The sequence below is a fragment of the Ambystoma mexicanum genome, chromosome 1q, assembly GCF_040938575.1.
Source record: "Ambystoma mexicanum isolate Mex_15411 chromosome 1q, UKY_AmexF1_1, whole genome shotgun sequence".
Lineage (NCBI taxonomy): Eukaryota > Metazoa > Chordata > Amphibia > Caudata > Ambystomatidae > Ambystoma > Ambystoma mexicanum.
In genome coordinates this window covers 130270916-130289370 of record NC_090922.1, presented here as the reverse complement: position 1 = coordinate 130289370, position 18455 = coordinate 130270916, and the positions used below count along the sequence as shown (strand labels likewise).

Genomic DNA, 18455 nt, shown 5'->3' with positions numbered 1-18455 from the left:
GGGGGGGGGGGGGAGGTGCTCAAGAGCCCGAGCAATATGGCCGCCAGGTGATAAAGCTCCAGGATGGCGAGCTAAAAAGTGCTTGATAGATCCCTTTTAACGCCGTTGAGCTGACCATCAAGTGCTCTTAGGCTGCATCGGATTATGTGAGGAGCTGGCCGACGAAGTTTGAATGCTCCCGGTGCTGTGGAAAGGCCGGGACGCCTTCCATGTGGCGAGGCCGCTGATGACAGAGTCGGGGGTGGGGGGCAACTTCCGCGGGCTGCTGCAGTGAACACTCTTTCCCCCTGCAGCCGCACTTAGGTGGACAGCTGGTGCTGGAGCCTCGAGGTGGTTGGCAGGTGTGGGGGAACACGGACCATCGACGGCTCCACCGTTAAAGGAGCCTACCTCGACCCCAATATGCCAGGGAAGCTGCACCGGCGACCCAGAGAACAAGGTGGGTTACAGCGAGTGCGCCTGCCCCCCTCCTCCATGAGCGATCCGCACTTGCACGCCGGGACCGGACGCCCTAAGGCCGCAGTGTGCTGTGGAGCACAGGCCCGCTAGAGAGGAGGTGGGGGAGCTCCTAGCTCACGGACCAATGCAGCATAAATGCAGGCAGGCGGCTAACGTGCACCTCTGCAGTGGATCCATCAACTGCATGTCACTGTTTGCCTGCAATGCTAAGAAGCCATATGGAGGGGCTATGCTGAAAAGGTCAATTCAGGACATGGTGACCCAGGCATAGGGTACAATGTGAAGTGGGGCATATGAGCTACAGCCTGGGTACACATGACTGCTGGCCTACGCCTGAATAACCTACAACCTATATAGAGCGCTCCCCTGGATGCGAAGCAGACGCCAATGTTGAGGTGGTGTCACATAGTGCCGCATTAGGGAAATCGCAATACATTACTCGAGGAGCCTGGCGCAGTGGTCCATGTGAAACAGGGCATATGCGTGACAGCCGATTTCTGCCAGAATAACCCACTTCTTGACAAAAGTGCACCTATGGATGCTAAACTGATCCCAAAGCCGAATTAGTGGATGATACACCAGTGGACTCCAACCAAAGTGTAATAGCTGGCACCAGCACCAAGATGGAAGAATGGGCGGCTAGTATGTGGCCTATAAGCAAGTTTTGCCGGGTCCCCTCTAACTGCAACCACTGTGCCTCCAGAAACAATTCTATGCCATGCACATCAGAGAGGACCTTCCGGCCGGTAACAGCATGTCAAAGACGCAAGGGCATGCAACGGGTGCTGGTACATCTAGAATCGGGCAGCGGGGAAGACAGTAACCCCATCAGCACTCCACTCTGCAGATTGATCAGGGGGCACCTGAGGATGGGTATCCAAAACCAGGTTCAGTCGATCCTGATCGAGATGAAGGTTATAGGCCAACAAACGCAATAGACCAATGCAACTGTGCAGGATATTAAGAAGGAGATGCAAGGGGGGCGCTGTTGCGCGGCGATCATGATGGCCGCCTAAACGCCGTGCTCCGGGCCAGCAGAGCGTTCGATCCTGTTTTCCTCTGCCCGACGCCACCTGCGGACTTGCCTCCTTCACCCGATCCTTCGGGAGCACTACTGCCGTGACCGGACGCGGCCTGGGGCCGCTGCGAGCCCTGTAGACGGGGCTGCGCCTTTCTTCCTTTCCTGCGGCTGCAGCCTTCCGCCCTCCCCGCCCCGCGGCTCCGGCGGCCCTCTTCTGACCTGAGGCCGCGGCGCTGCGGGCCGCTTGGGGGAGGGGCGCCCGCCCGGCGAGGCGCGCCGGATTACTGTGGCCAGCCGGGCCTCTCCTCATTCCTGTGGACCGCTCAGCCGAGACCTCTTCGGACCGTCTGCTTCTTCTCCTGCCTGGCGCGGCTCGCGGGCACCGACTGGCCCCGGGCCCTTGGTCTGTGTCCCGAGGGGCCACTTCGACTCCGTGGCGGCTTGGAGGTAGGGGAGGCGCGGGGGGGGGGACTGCGCCTGACCGCTGTGGTCCCGGCTGGATCGCTCGCACCTAATATACCCTGCGGGTGTCTCCTCTGTGCTGGCGCCGCTGCCCCCCTGCCTCTCTTTCTACGCCGCTAACTCCTGCTGGGAGGCGGCTGCGCCGACCTAGCCACTGGGGCCCGCTGGGCCGCGCTCCATCTCCCCCCGGGCTGCCTGCGCCCTGGGCTGCGGCGCTGGTGAACACACCACGTAACTGCCTCCACAGGATTCCCTGAACTGCGCACCTGCCACTGTGTGCCGCATCGCCGGTGCGCGCTTGTGCCCACTGCGCCTACCTTGGTGACATCTACCCTCCAGCCCTAGAAGGGCCACAACTTCTACTCTTCGCCCCCCGGACTCGGGGTGAGCCCACTGGTTGCTCCTTACCTACATTGCCCCGGTGCACGCATTGGCTCCGATATCCCGGAGGACGCTTTTTGGCTCTAATACCTGGCTCTCATCTCTCCCTCTTCTCTCTACCTGATACACGTAAAAGCCAGGATGACCAAGGGAGGTGCGAGGAAGCAGAGCTCCATCAATATGTTTGCTAGGGCTGCGGGGAAGCCATCTGAGGAGGCCACCGAACCGGCCTCCGTTGCCCCCCTCGACACATCCCCGGACCCCCGGAACATGATGGATTTTATACGTGAGAGTTTCACCGCTCTCCACTCCAAACTTGACGACATGAACGGTACCATATCCTCTATTAAGGCCCACATAGAGAGGACGGACAGCCGTGTATTGGAGGTCGAGACGCGGGTTGGCTCCGCTGAGGATGCGCTGGGGGCTCTTCGCACTGAGGTCGTCGCTCTCTCCAACCGAGTCACTGAGGTGGAAAAGAAAAATGAAGATTTGGAATCTCGCTCGAGGCGCAATAACCTTCGCATCATCGGGGTCCCCGAGGATGAAATTCATGAGCCGATGGAGGACTTTGTTCAACGCACACTTCTGTCGCTCCTTGACGAGCCTGAGCTCTCTCCACACTTCGCAATTGAGCGGGCTCATCGCGCCCTGGTGGCGAAACCTAGGCCTGGTGCCCCTCCTCGACCCATCATAGCCCGCGTATTAAACTACCGCGACCGTGACGCCCTCCTCAGGGCTGCGCGACTCAAGGGTGAGCTACTTCTGGGCGGTGCTAGGATCCATCTTTACCCCGACTTCTCGACCGCGGTCCAGCGGGAACGCAAGACCTTCCAGGCAGTGAAACGCATGCTACGAGATCACTCCATCAAATATGCTATGCTTTATCCCGCCAAGCTTCGCATAGAGCACGCCAATCAGGTGTTGTTCTTCACGATTCCAGAGGAGGCCTCCAAATTCATTGATGAACACTTTCCTGGCTGATCCCTTTCCCCTTATCTCGGCACAGCGGTGATCCTTGGTCCCCGACGGGAGGCGCATGGGTCCTCTCGCCCTCCCGGAACCGGGTCCATGTCAATCCTTTATCCCGCAACCTGCTTGCTCAGTTCAAACCTCAGGGCTCGCCCGTAGTTCCTTTGGCAAGTACTTTGTCTAATCTGCATTTCTCTTCCATTACGGGCCTCCCATGTACTATTTGCTCTGCTGCAACCCGGAGCGTTACGGCCAGTCGGGCCTTCAGACCCCCAGGCGATGATGCCTCTGCTTTGGTTTTGTTCACTAGGGGATGGGCTGATCATCCCTCTGATTGGGAGGGGGGTGTGGGTGGGGGTGGGCTATGTTGGGGTTGTTTGGGTTTTTGTTATCGAAAAAGTGGCGATGGCAGCAAAGGCGAACTGCGCTGAGGCATTTTGGATCTGTTCCCGTGGAACTGTTAATTTGACCTCTCGGTCACTGACATTCTGCTTTATTCTTAATACCGCCATACTGTGATTGAGAGTGCCCTGACCTTTATGAGCTGGAATGTGCGTGGTCTGGGGAACTATAGGAAGATGAGACAGCTCCAGCTGCAGGCCGAGCGCCACCGATCCAAGATTCTCTTCCTTCAGGAGACGCATGCTCGTTCTGTACACTGCATGCGCTTTGCCAAGTCCTGGGGTCCTCACAGGTTTTTCACTGATTATTCTTCCCAGAGCCGAGGAGTCATGACCCTCATTCATAGGAGCCTTCAATTTTCCCTCATCTCCTCGACAATTGACCCCCAGGGTAGATATGTACTTCTTCACGCCATGCTGCACCATAAGGAAGTGATCCTCCTGAACATCTATGGCCCTAACCTTGATGACCCGGAATTTTATGTGCAGGTCACCTCTCTTCTCGATGGCTTCCCCCTTGTTCCAATCCTCTGGGGAGGGGACTTTAACGCGATCTTCGATGTGGCTCTGGATAGATCGGGTTCCAGGCCCCGTCACCTCTCCAGGGCGGCTTATGCGGCACTGTCCTCCCTTCCCCGCTTGGTCATGGTGGACGCGTGGAGGTTCTTTTACCCGGACTCCCGCATCTACTCTTTTTACTCCTCGGTTCACGACTCCTATTCTCGTATTGATAGGTGGGTGATCTCTAACATACTAGTCAAGAGTGTAACACAACTAATGATCCTCCCGAGAACCCTCTCTGACCACTCTCCCGTCACCATTACAGTAGACTGGGGCCCCGATCCCGCCCGCACCCGATACTGGAAATTGAAACCCCTTTCCCTACTGGACCCAGAGTTTTGCTCCGAACTCGAGCTGTCGATTGAAGAGTTCTTCGAGACCAATACGGGCTCGGTAACGTCCCACGCCACCTTATGGGAGTCATTCAAGGCTTACACTAGAGGGATTGCGCTGTCTAAGGAGAACTGGGTCCTTAAGTCGATCCGCAGGGACCTTGCCACCAGCGAATCTAGACTTTCATCTCTGGAAGCTACATGCTCACTACATTCTACTTCTGGTAACCTCGCTAACATTGGGGAGGAACTGGACAATTTCCGTTCCCTTGCGGACCGCGAGCAGAGATTCCTCGATAACCCTGGCGTGGCAAGGAGGTATGGAGAGGGGGAGCGCCCCGGCCGCTTTCTAGCTAGGTTGATCCGGCATGAGACGGGGCCCCCGCACATTCTCGGGGTTGAGAGATCTGATGGCTCTATGGCGGTCTCTTCACAAGAGATCAATAGGGAATTCTTCACTTTCTACGAATCTCTGTATTCCAACGCTGATGAGGTCTCGTTGGCGGAGATTGACTCCTTTCTCGATGCCCTCCCTCTATCTACTCTGTCCCCAGAGGCCGCGGGTTCCCTTGACTCCCCACTCACACGGGAGGAGCTCTCGACCGCAATTGACTCCCTATCCTCGGGCCGTGCACCTGGCTCGGACGGTATCCCAGTCGAGTTCTATAAACGCTTCAAGTCACAACTGCTTCCTCACTTGCTGGCTCTCTGGGAGGAGTCCGTTGGGGCTGGGGTGCTCCCTCCTTCTCTCCGTGAAGCCACGATCGCAGTGCTACTTAAGTCCGGTAAACCCCCTTCACAGTGCGGCTCGTATCGCCCGTTGTCTCTCATAAACTGCGATGTCAAAATATTTGCCAAGGCTCTGGCTCTCCGGCTGGCTCCCCTTCTACCATCTATTATCCATCCAGACCAGGCCAGCTTTATCCCGGGTCGCTCCACTTCTCTGAACTTGCGGCGGCTATTCAACATTATCGATAGAATCAGTCCCGACACACACGCTGTGGCTGTTGCACTTGACATGCAAAAGGCATTTGACTCGGTCTCATGGAGGTATCTATGGCGAGTCCTCGAGTGCTGTAAATTCGGCCCCTCTTTTATCTCCTGGGTCAGACTGCTTTACTCTGAACCGGTTGCCAGGGTCAGCACTGGTGACCGCTATTCTCCCCTTTTCAAGATCGCCAGGGGAACGAGACAGGGATGCCCCTTCTCTCCCCTGGTCTTTGCGATAGCAATCGAGCCTTTCGCCGACATGCTCTGCCAACTCCATGCTCACAGAGGTCTCCGCTCCGCGGGACATACGGATATAGTGTCCCTCTATGCGGATGACGCGTTGCTGTTTGTGCGCTCTCCTTCGGCCAACTTACCCCCTATACTGGCAGACATTAGCCGTTTTGGCCAGATCTCTGGCCTTAAAGTGAACTGTTCGAAATCCACCCTCTTTCCACTCACGGAATGTACCTCTCACCTTCCCGACACCTTCGGCTTCACATGGGCCCAAGACATATTTATTTACCTTGGGACGGTGGTGACTCGCCAACATGAGCGGACATTCCATGAAAACTACCAGAAGTATCTCACACACTTGACGGCCAAGATTCAGGTTTGGGACAAGCTCCCAATATCTCTGGCTGGCAGAATTGGCCTGCTGAAGATGGTGGTATTGCCCCAGCTGCTCTATAGGTTCGCTAATGTTCCCTTATGGCCGGGGGGGGGCCTTTTTCCGCGACCTGGACCGCACCGTGAACTCTTTTCTCTGGCACTCGGGCGCGGTCCGCCTTAAAATCGGGACCCTCTCCACCCCCATGTCTTACGGGGGCTTCGGTGCCCCTAACTTTCTTAAATACTGGATGGCGTCACAAATCCAATATACCTCCTATTGGTTTGATACCACGGATCCTGCCCCACACGTCCGACTTGAAAAGCTTGCAGTAGTTGACCGAGACATCCGCTCCCTGGTGCTACAACCCGCCCCCTTGGCTCGGAACTCGCAGAACCCGGTCGCCTGCACAGCCGTTGCACTAGCAAAAACGTGGAATCTGTTGGGGACTGCCTATGCCTTCCATGGCAATCTCCCACTTTGGAATTTTCTTCCCGGGGTCCCGCGGGTCCCATTGGTAACGGTGCGCCGATGGGCGGACTCGGGCTTCGAGCTGCTACGCGACGTGTTTGACCAGGGTATATTTGTCGAGTGGCCTGACCTCCCCTTATCCCTGAGAAGAGACCGGAGCGTATGGCTTCAATACGCATCCCTTCGAAAGACCCTTAAACGACATTACCAAACATTCCCTGCATTACCGCCTGACGACCCCGCAATTGAGGAGCTCACTTCCCCCACCCCTAGGAGAGGCAAGATCTCTAGGCTATACACCATGCTGCAGTCCAGATCGATCCCAGACTTTGCCAAACTGAAACTTGCCTGGGAGGCGGACCTCGGTGTGGAGATGTCCGATGATCGTTGGACCCACCTATGCGACCGCACGCAGCGGGTCTCTCTCAATTCTCGGTTCAAACTTATCCAATTCAAAGTTCTTCACAGATTCCACCATACCCCGATCAGACTACATCGTATGTCTACCGACTATCCTGCCAACTGCCCCAGATGCGGTCGGGATGAAGCCGACTATATCCACATGATTTGGTCCTGCCCCCGCCTCGCTCGGTTCTGGGAGGCTGTCTGCTCGACGGTGTCTGCTGTGATAGACCAGCCCATTGCTCTCTCCCCGCTGGTATGTGTCTTTCACGATCTCCCAGGCCTCCCCCGAGACTCCAAGAAATTAGCTGGTCTTTGCCTAGTCCTCGCGGTGCGCTCTATCCTGCTCTGTTGGCTTCGCCCCTTCCCTCCCACACATGCCCAATGGTTGAGAGCGGTCACGTGGGCCTCTGATACGGAAGAAACCTGGTCCCACCTACAACCCACACATTCCAGACCTAGAAATATTTGGCTCAGGTTCCGCTCCTATATCTCTGACCTAGTCGAGACTCAGGCCTCCCCCTCCTTCCCGGCTTCCCCCAGCCAGCTTGGGTCCTTAGCCCAGTCATAGTTCCCTGATGCCCCTCTTCATGATCTTACTGCATTTTGCTCTTCAATTGTCCAATATGTGTAGTAACTTCTGTATACCTACGTTATGTACACTGTTCTTTTACAATGTTTCTGCCTGGCGCTGTTCGCCTGTGTTTTGCTGCCACGCTTATAATAAAAAGAAGTTTAAAAAAAAAGAAGGAGATGCAAGATGTGAATACTGGAATGAAAGCTCAAGACGAGAGGATCACAGACAATGAACAGCGTATCAGCACTTTAGAGGATAATTATGATACTGCTACAGAAGTAAATAGGCTCATCAAGGAGGTCCAGCGCCTGGGGGCCAAGTTGGAGGACCAGGAGAACAGATCAAGAAGCAACAATCTCTGAGCGGTCGGTCTCCCCGAAAATACTAGAGGGTCTGATCTGGAAGGTTACATCTACAGGTTCCTGCAAGACAAACTTCAACTCGGCAACCCTCGCTCATGTGTCATTGAGAGGGCCAACAGGGCCCCAAGCCAGCCCGGGTGCCTGCCCGTGCACTATTACGATGCGCTTGTCGAATTTCCAACACAAAGTGTCGATTCTTAAAGCCCACCGAGCGGCAGGGGCATACGGTTGGACGACGCTATCATACACATCTTCAACGACTACTCTTTGGAGGTATCCAAGCGCAGACGACCCTTTAATTTGCTAATCGATGTGTTGAAGGGCTCGGAACAAACACTATCTCAAGTTTCCAGCTGTGTGGTGTATTCAACTGACACACCAATGGCACTCTTGAGGATCTGGAGGAAGCATGGCGCTTCTTGACATTTCGAGATGTGTTTACCACTGAATATGTCCCAGAGGAAGGAAGAGCACTGCAAAAGGAAAGAAGCCCGACCAGTGCCGCGCCTGCAAAAACATCCCAGGACCCAGGATGGCTGGAAGAAAACGGGGAGGAAACCATGTGGCCAGGACCCTCGACAGGAAAGCAGTGAAATGAGGCATGCTCAGGCACGCAACTCATGATCTTCAGCACAGCTCAGCCTGACCCACGGCTTGCCTGCGTACACTAGTTCAACAAGAGCCGGGACAATGGCGCTCCAGCAGCTCATTCAAAATACTGGCCACCTACCGTAGCAATGACACTTTCTTGACCAACAGACGACTCCGGTGTTGACCTACAGGGATGAACCGCGATGTAGAGCTTGACACCTGAAGGCCATCATTGGGCCCCTTGCGCTTTAACTGCTTGTCATAGTCTGATGTAATACTATGGCTACATGACTAGTGCTCCCAGATTGGGAGCGTCAGCATGCGATAACGGGGGCATTGGCTTGGAGGCTTTGCCCACCTGCTTTCTCGCATTGGCTCTACCGGTTCTCAAAAGTTGTACTGGAGCCGGGTTAATGAGCTTCAATGTTTATTCTGTTGGGTGGGGAGGTGGGAGGATAATGGTTACACAGGGAAACCACATGTCGAAACCTATGGTGGCTTATCTGCTAGGTAGTCGCTCCAAATCTCCAGATGTGATATACAATGGGTGGGTTTGCTTCCCCTATGGGGGAGGGGGTGCCCTGCAGGCTTGACAAGCTTCTGAATATTAAATGACCACACGTAACTGCATTACCCTCAATGTCCAAGGGTTGGGCCATCCCATTAAACAGCAGCGCCTAATGAATATGCTACGTGATCTACAGGGGGGATATCATATTTTTGCAAGAAATGCATTTGGATGCAGGTGAATCGTCGACACTGTAGAGGCTGGGTAGGAATGCAGCCCACTCCCCGTCACATAGGAACAGGGGTATCAATTCTAATCCACCAGCGAGCCCCTCTCACGATATTGAGCACAGTGGCTGACAAAGAGGGTCGATTTGTCCTCATACAAGGACCGCTTTCCCGTCAGTGTATCACTCTCATCAATATTTATGACCCCGCAACCGATACTCCTGGGTTTTTCATACATGTTTTCGCTACAACTTTCATGGGCTTATGAACGTTGATGGGGGCGGGGTGAAGGGACTTAAGTGTGGCACTAGAGCCTAGTATAGATCGATTCAGCCCCTTGCAATTGCAGTCCGTGATGCATCCCAAAAAGGGGCGAGTACTTGGTCTCTAATGGCAAACCTTAAAATAGTGGACATTTGGAGAAAAGTACATGATCACACCAAAGATTACACACGTTTTATTCCATTCACCACCGAGGCTATTCCTGCCTCGACTACTAGCTGCTCCTGTGCACTATGATACATATGGAAGAGAAATGTACGATACTACCTATGACACCATGATCACGCTCCCGTGTCATAAAGCTCAACATCACGGACATGCCACACAAGGCCCCCACATAGAGAATACATCTCATGGCTCTGCAGTACCCAGATATGGTAGACCTCTTGAAACGAGATCTAGGTGGGTTCTGGCAAGACCGTGTAGTGGACGGCTTTACCGCACTCCAGTGCTGGGATCCATTTAAGGCCTTCTTTAGGGGGGCAAATCATCTCAACATGGGCGCACAAAAAGATAACATTGGCTGAAAAGGAGGTCCAAATGACAGCAGCGCTATGCGCTGCCGAACGCGCATACAAGGCAAACAGTGAGCCCCAGATATATACCCTAATTCTTAAGCTCTGGTCCAAGATCGCATTCATCACCATGGCCAGAGACCAGAAGGCCTTCTCCAAGTGGGCGATTGATCTTTGGTTTAGTTTAGTTTATTATTTGTAGAGCGCACCTAACCCTGAGATATCTGGGCGCTTGACATAGAAGAACAAGTTACTTCTTACCTTGTAACGTTCTTTCGACGGGATGTTCCTCCGACGTATTCCTCATCTTAGATATATCCTTCCAGCTCTGCTGGCCTCGGAAAATTTTTTCAGTAGAGGGCGCTGCGCGTCGACGTCCCTCGAGTCGATGTCCCTCGACAGCCGCCGTATTGACGCTCGACGTCATCCTGCCCATAAAGGCCGCGCGCAGCATCCGTTGCTCAGTTCCGTTTTGAAGCCCACAGTATTACTGTTTGGACTAGACTAATCACCCTGAAGGAGCGTAAGCTGCAACAACAAGGGAAGTAGAACTGCGGGGATGGATGGGAGGGTCGATGAGGAATACGTCGGAGGAACATCCCGTCGAAAGAACGTTACAAGGTAAGAAGTAACTTGTTCTTCGAAGGGATTGTGTCCTCCGACGTATTCCTCATCTTAGATAGGCTCCCATAGCAGTATTCTATATTCGGAGGAGGGAGTACTGACTTCACGCTGTCTTCTATTGATGAATAGAATGTAGTACAGCCCTTCCAAACCTAGTCTCTTGACTAGAGGAGGAATCCAGATTGTAAAAACGTGAAAAGGTATGGACAGACGACCATGTGGCGGCCGCACAGATGTCTTTAACCGGCACGCCTCTTTTGAGGGCCGATGAAGCTGCAATACCTCTGGTCGAATGAGCCCTAAGGTTTTGAGGGGGCTCTTTCCCTGCCAGTTTATAACATTCCAGAATGGCTAGAATGATCCATCTGGAAATGGTCTGTTTAGTTATAGGTAACCCCAGCTTGTGACCTGCGTAACCTACAAATAGCTGGTCTGCCTGTCTTATCCTGGATAGTCTACTAATGTAAAAACTTAAAGCCCTCCTAGGGTCTAGTCTGTGTAACCTCTCTTCCTCTTTCCCCGGGTGAGGAGGAGGATAGAAAGATGGCAGGGTAATCTTCTGAGAGATATGGAACTCAGAAACTACCTTTGGGAGGAAATTAGGCTTCACTTGTAGGACAACCTTGTCTTTGTGAAAGATTGTATGAGGGGGTTTACAAGAAAGAGCTTGTAATTCGCTCACCCTTCTAGCAGATGTGAGTGCTGTTAATAAAACAGTCTTAAGGGTAAGGAATCTTAACGAACAAGAATGGAGAGGTTCGAAAGGTGTACCCATCAGGAAAGTTAGTACTAAGTTTAAATCCCATAGGGGAACTTGGAATGGTCTTGGGGGATAAACATTGGTTAACCCCTTTAGAAACTGTATTACCAAGGGTAATTTGAAATAGGATGGCTCCTCCGCAGTCCGCTTAAAGATAGATAGCGCTGCGAGATAGCCCTTAATGGTACCAACTTGAAGGCCTGAATTTGCCAAATATAGTAAGAAGGACAAAACCATTGGAGTACCACATGAAAATGGGTCGATATTCTGTTCTCTACACCAGCTGCAAAATCTGTTCCAACGGCAGCGGTATAAAGACTTAGTTGCTGGCCTCCTTGCCGAAAGCAACACCTCCATAACATCATCAGGGAGGTCCCAATCCTTGTACCTCAGCCGTTCAGAAGCCAAGCGTGTAGGTTGAGGGTTTTGATGTCCGGATGGAGAACCTGACCTCCCTTCTGAGAGAGAAGATTCTCTCTGAGCGGAAGTCGAATTGGAGGGCAGATGGACAAGTCTAGAAGGTCCGGGTACCACGTTCTCCTGGCCCAATCCGGGGCAATTAGGATCATGGTTCGCCGGAATCTTCTCAACCTCCTGATCATTTGAGGAATGACAGGGACCGGTGGGAACGCGTACAGAAGCGGAAACTCCCAGTCCACTATGAATGCGTCTCCCAGAGCTCCTCTCGGAGGAAATTCCCTTGAGCAGAACAGGTCGCATTTCCTGTTTAGGCTGGTGGCGAACAGGTCTACCTGAGGGGTTCCCCAAAGGGCAAAGATCTCTTGAAGGACTTCCTGAGCTAGTTCCCACTCGTGGGAGACTGTGTTCTGCCTGCTCAGAGCGTCCGCTGTCAAGTTCTTCTCTCCGGCTAGGTGAACTGCCGATAGAGAGATTCCTTCTTGGATTGCCCAAAACCAGAGCTGCATCGCCTCTCTGCACAGGGGTAGTGATCCTACGCCTCCTCTTTTGTTGAGGTAGTGCATGGCCACCGTGTTGTCCGTCATTATCAGGACGTTTTTCCCCTGTACAACCGGCAGGAAAGCCTTCAACGCAAGTCTGATGGCTCTCAGCTCTAACAGGTTGATGTGTAGTCTGGACTCCGATGGAGACCAACGACCGCTGATGGTCAAGTCGTTGGCGTGGGCTTCCCACCCCGTGAGTGAGGCATCCGTGACTACTGTTATCTCCGGCCAGGGTTGCCAAAACTGTTCTCCTTTCAGAATGTTCTCCTGACAGGCCCACCACTGAAGGTCTCGAGCCACCCTGCCGGGAACCTGAAGAAGATCTGTCATTCTCCCTGAGAATTGTGACCACTGAGTCCTCAGTGCCCACTGGAGGGATCTCATTCTCAGGCGAGCCTCTGGCACAAGGAAAATGCAGGATGCCATGAGGCCCAGCAACCTCAAAAAGTCGAAGGCTGGGAGATGTTGGGCATGTTGGAACTTGGTAACCATCTGTAGAATATCTTGAGCCCTCACCTATGGTGGCGAGGCTTTTCCCAGGGAAGTGTCCAGGATCGCTCCTAGGAACTGGAGTCTCTGCGATGGTATCATTTGAGACTTCTTTAAATTGAGGGAGAAGCCCAGTTTGTGAAGGGAGTAGCACACGTGATTTAGCTGGATCTGAGCTTGCTCCGGAGAAACAGCCCTGATCAGCCAATCGTCCAGGTAGGGGTAGACGTGAATCCCTTCCCTCCTTAGACTTGCAGCCACTACCGACATTAACTTGGTGAAAACCCTCGGGCGGAGGTCAGCCCAAATGGCAGTACTCGAAATTGATAGTGAGAGTTGCCAATTGCGAACCTCAGGTATTTCCTGTGTTTGAGATGGATAGGCACATGGAAATAAGCGTCCTGAAGGTCCAGAGATACCAACCAGTCCTGGAACTGAAGGGCCTGGAGGATCTGAGAAAGAGTGACCATCTTGAATTTGTCTTTTCTGAGGAATTTGTTCAATTCTCGCAAGTCCAAGATGGGTCTCAGTCCTCCGTCTTTCTTCGGAATGAGAAAGTAAGGGGAATACCAGCCCTTGTTCCTCTCCGCTACAGGTACCGGTTCTATGGCACCTTTCTCTAGCAGGTCTGAAATTTCCTGCAAGAGGAGCGGATCTGGAACTTTCTGAGAGCTGATCCCCGGTGGATGACTCTGAGGTGTACGTAGGAAAGGCAGGCAGTAACCTTGGCCGACTGTTTCCAATGACCAAGCATCTGACGTGATAGCCTGCCATACCGTCAGATGTTGAGTCAACCTGCCTCCTACAGGTGTCCTGTGAGGGGAGTCCTCAGAGTGGTTTTGGGGCAGCTGATGCAGATGCCGATGGTAAAGAGGCACCTGCTGTTGCTGCGGCTTTAGAGTATCTACCCCGTCCACCTCGGGTAGTTCTTCTTTGACCCTTTGAGTCGGTCGTCCTCTACCTCTTCCGAAAGAGGAGTAGAAGCGAAAGGACTTGCCCCTCGCAGAGGTTCCCGTGGGACGAAAAGGAGTCTGACGGATTGCAGCTCCTAGGGATTTTGCTGCTGCCTTTGAAGTTTGCAGTTTCTCTAAACTGTCATCCGCCTTTTTCCCGAACAAAGAAGAGCCATCAAATGGCATGTTCAAGAGCCTGGCTTGCACATCTGGGGCAAAACCCGACTTTCTCAACCAAGCGAACCGCCTGGTTGATGTACTTGCCACCATTGCTCTGCTGATACTGTCAGCCGAATCAATGCCCGTCTGGAGGGATTCGCACATAGCGTCTTTACCGTCCTGTATAATATTCAGGAACGCATCCCTTTCTTCTCCCTCCGGGATGCAGTCAGCCGCTGTAGAAGCACACTCCCAAAGTGTATGGCTGAACCTAGCAAGGGTGCAAGTAGCATTAACAGACTTTAACGCCATGCTACATGCTGAAAAGACTTTCTTTGCCATAGCATCATACTTTTTATCGTCCCTATCCTGTGGGACTGTAGGATAAGCCGTCTTGACATCGGTAGAGGATGCTGCTTGTACCACCAGACTTTCTGGGGATGGATGTTTAGACAAGAACTCTGGGTCTGTGGAAGATACCCTGTATTTTGCAGACAGTTTTTTATTTACTGCTGGTATTACATCTGGGGTTTCCCAGTTTGTCATGATCTTTCTCTGAAGAGCTTTATGAAAGGGCACCACTGGATCTTCTTGTGGGCCTTTATCAAGAATATCCGTGAGGTCATCTTGCTGAAAAGATTGTGAAGGTGTAGACCACCCCATGAACTCCGTAATCCTGGCCATTAAGGCTCTGTAGGGAGTTTCAGCATGCTCCCCCGGGTCTGGTTTAGCAAAATCCACCTCAGGGGAAGTGTCTAACCCACTTGCCTCATTTAAAGAATCATGAAGATCCTTTAATCTGCGCTCTTCAGAGGAAAATTCCTCTCTAACCGGGGTTACAGGTCCCTGTAACTCAAATGTGTCTTGTTCAGACAAATCACCCTCTTCTAAAATTGAGGATATAGTTCTCAATTGTTCTGAACTCATAAAGGGAGTAAATCCCATTTCCAAGGCAGAGGGTGCCGACGTTGTCATAATTGGCCTCGAGAGTGTCGATGTCGTCGACGCCGACGTCGAAGGCTTCGAGCGTGGCGTCGAAAACAGAGGTGGAGGCCTCGAGGACCTCGACAGAATTGGAATTCTACTCGACGCCATCGACGTCGAGGGCCTGGGGATCGTCACTGGATGTGTGGACATCGTGACTTTTCTCGGCGTCGACGCCGGTGTCGAGGCCGGCGTCGAGTCGACAGACCCGTGTGTCGAAGGTCTCCTCGACAACGGCGTCGAAGACATCGACGTCGACGGAACCGTCGTCGACGGAACCTTCGAGGAAGGTTTGGAGGTCATAGTCCTACTCGAGGGTTCGAGACGCACTCGAGAGGTTTCTTTCGCCGGGTACTGCGACTCGCGGCGTTTTTGACCTTCGGGTCTTTCGACCAGAGCATCGCTCTCGGCAGTCTTCGAGGGGGTCAAGGCCGCGTTCTCGAAGACGCTCATCATATTTTTTCTGAATTCCTCCCATTCAGCCCGGGAACTATGTTTCGTGGGGCAAGGGATTCTTTTTGGCGAAACAGAGGAAGAGGAAGACGGAGAAGGAGATCTTCGACGTCTCCTCTTCGAGTGTTTCGATCTCGAGGAGTGAAGAGACCCACTCCGAGACCTGGAGCGTGAATGGTGACGAGGAGACGAATGTCTCGACTTCGTCGACGAAGAAGAAGCTTTAAAAGTCTTACCTTTCTCCAGCTTCCCCCTACGCTCCTTCAGGGCCTTAGCTGTCATGGACATACAGTCCTCGCACTCCGAACAATGGTGTTCGACTCCCAAGCACCACAGACAATTTCTGTGAGGATCGGTCAACGACATCTTTTTTCCACAATCTCGACATTTTTTGAAGCCGGATCGAGGAGTTGTCGGTTCCGACGAGGAAGCCATCGAGTACGGTATCGAATAACTCGAGGTAAATAGTATTTATTAAACTAATAACTGAGCAACGGTATTCCGAGGCACCGAGTAGCGCGGAAAAACGGAACTGAGCAACGGACGCTGCGCGCGGCCTTTATGGGCAGGATGACGTCGAGCGTCAATACGGCGGCTGTCGAGGGACATCGACTCGAGGGACGTCGACGCGCAGCGCCCTCTACTGAAAAAATTTTCCGAGGCCAGCAGAGCTGGAAGGATATATCTAAGATGAGGAATACGTCGGAGGACACAATCCCTTCGAAGAATTGTTACAGTTACAGGTGCAGCATTTTGACCAGGTTACATAGTGGTCAGTGAAGTAATGGCGATAATCAAAAGGCATGTCACGTGACACAGACCAAGTTACACAGTGGTCAATGTAGCATGAAAGGACAGTCCTAGTTGCAGGATACAGTGGTCAGAATGGCTACAGCAAAGCGAACGGTTACCAAGAGACCAACATGAGTGGAACATAGAGCAGAGAGGTAAATGTGCAGTGGGTGGCCAGGATAGGCTCAATTCAGGAGTGGCAACGGTCGGTGGGCTGAGCTAGGTGAGCTGGGGTTGCTTAGGCATAGAGCTATTCCTTCACTTTGGCTCTAAAGGTCCAAAAAGAGTGTTCTGCTCTAATGGCTGTAGGGAGGGAGTTCCAGCATTTGGCTGCTAGCACTGGGAAGTTCGAACCACTGCCATTATTAGTTTAAACTTAGGTATATTGAGGCAGTGCAGGCAGGTGGATCTGGTAGGTCTGGTCGATTGGCGCCTTGAGAATTTGTCCGACAGATATTGGGGTGATGTGTTAGCCAAGCATTTGTGTGTAATGATAAGTGTGTGAAGTTTAATTCTGTCGCGTACTGGTAACCAGTGAGAGTCTCGTCTGGTGGTGGAGATATGGCTAGAGCGTGGTATGTTCAGGGCACAGCAAAGAACGTTGTTTTGGAGAACTTGTAATCTATTCAGGTTATGCTCCGTAGAGCCTAGGAATAGTGTGTTACAATAATCCAGTTTAGATAAGGTCAAGGCCCTGGCTAATGTGAGGCAGCTATTAGTTGACAGAAAGGGTTTGCAGGAGTTGATTAATTTGTTAGTGTATGCTGTGGTAGAGGCTGTAGAGTTCACTTGTTTTTGAGGGAGAGTGGAGTCCAAGTAAAAGCCAAGGGTTTTAACCTCTTTGGCGACTTTGATGATATTGCCATCAATGTTAAATGATTTGTACCGGAGGTCAAGTTTGTTCAGACAGGCTCGGGTGCCGACGATCAAGAGTTCTGTCTTGTCGTCATTTAGGCAGAGGCTGTGTGTAGCCATACAGGCCTGTATTTCAAGATCGATTTCATTTAGCTTTTCAGAATCTCTTTTGTAGCAACTAGTGAGTGTGATGAGGACCTGGGTGTCATCAGCATAATTTGTGTTGGTGACACCCAGGTTGACACCCAGGTTATCAAAGCGATCAAAAAGGAGCTTAGTGAAGATATTATAAAAGTTGGTGAAACACAGGAACATGGAGGCACTCCGCAGTGGATGGTGACTGGATCAGCAGCTGCAGTAGGTGCAAAAAGTCTAGTGGTTCTATTTGTAAGGAAGGATTGGATCCAACTGGTGGCATTTGGTGAAAATGCTGCCGGAGTGGAGAGATGTTCAGTCAGGATTTGGTGGTCAACGAGGTCAAACGCTGCTGATAAATCCAACAGGATGGCCAGATTGCCCTTGTCCTTAGCTCCAGCCATCTGGATTTTTCAATCCACGAGGGCTGTTTCCGTTCCATGCCTCGGTCTGAAAACAAACTGACACAAGCCGAGAAGGTCGCTATCTTCCAAATGTTTTTAAATTTGGAGATAGGCTACTGTAACGCTCACCTGATATCCATGGGGACGCCACTCAGCTTGTTTGGACCACTCACACCCTCAAACCCTTCCCTGGAATCTGTTCGACTGGTGACTGGGCCTGAAATACAGGATTTCCAGATTTAAACTCTATTGTCTCTGGTTGCTTGACCCCCACTTCCCTTGAGGACCAAACCTTCCCCTTTTGTCCTCTCTTTAACTTGTTTTCTTGTGTTGTGTGCGATCCGTCCTGCTCTTCGGTGCAGGGGTGAGTCGGTTGATGTGGGCGCTACGCGACCTAGTTGCTTCACTGGTGTGGGCCCAATGAGTCTGGCCTTGTTGTAACTCCAGCCTGACAAGGTAGGTTGGTTGATTCTTGGTGAACTGTCCTTTTCTTGTCTCTTGCCCCCTTAATAACATCTTCTCCTCTCCCTTAGGTGTTGGAGGGGTCAGAAGATGGTGTCGTGCTGCTTAGGGGAGCCAAGCACTAAGCGGTGAGTGAAAGCGCAATGCGCGGCGTTGTTTCTTGTGCTGACCTATGTCTCTCTCTGTCCCTTGCAGGCGCTGCAATGTCCCAGTGTGACTGCCGGCTGAGTGAATAAAGTGCAGTGAGTAAAGCGCAATGTGCAGCGCCTTCTTGTCCTTTATGTGCTAACCTGTAATTGTCT

The 18455-nt window shown here is 52.4% G+C and overlaps 1 protein-coding gene across 1 annotated transcript in view; it reads right to left on the bottom strand.

The window, feature by feature from the left end:
- Positions 1–18455, bottom strand: part of ZCCHC14 (zinc finger CCHC-type containing 14) — a 1189754-nt gene that overhangs the window by 545597 nt on the left and 625702 nt on the right. The window lies entirely within an intron of this gene.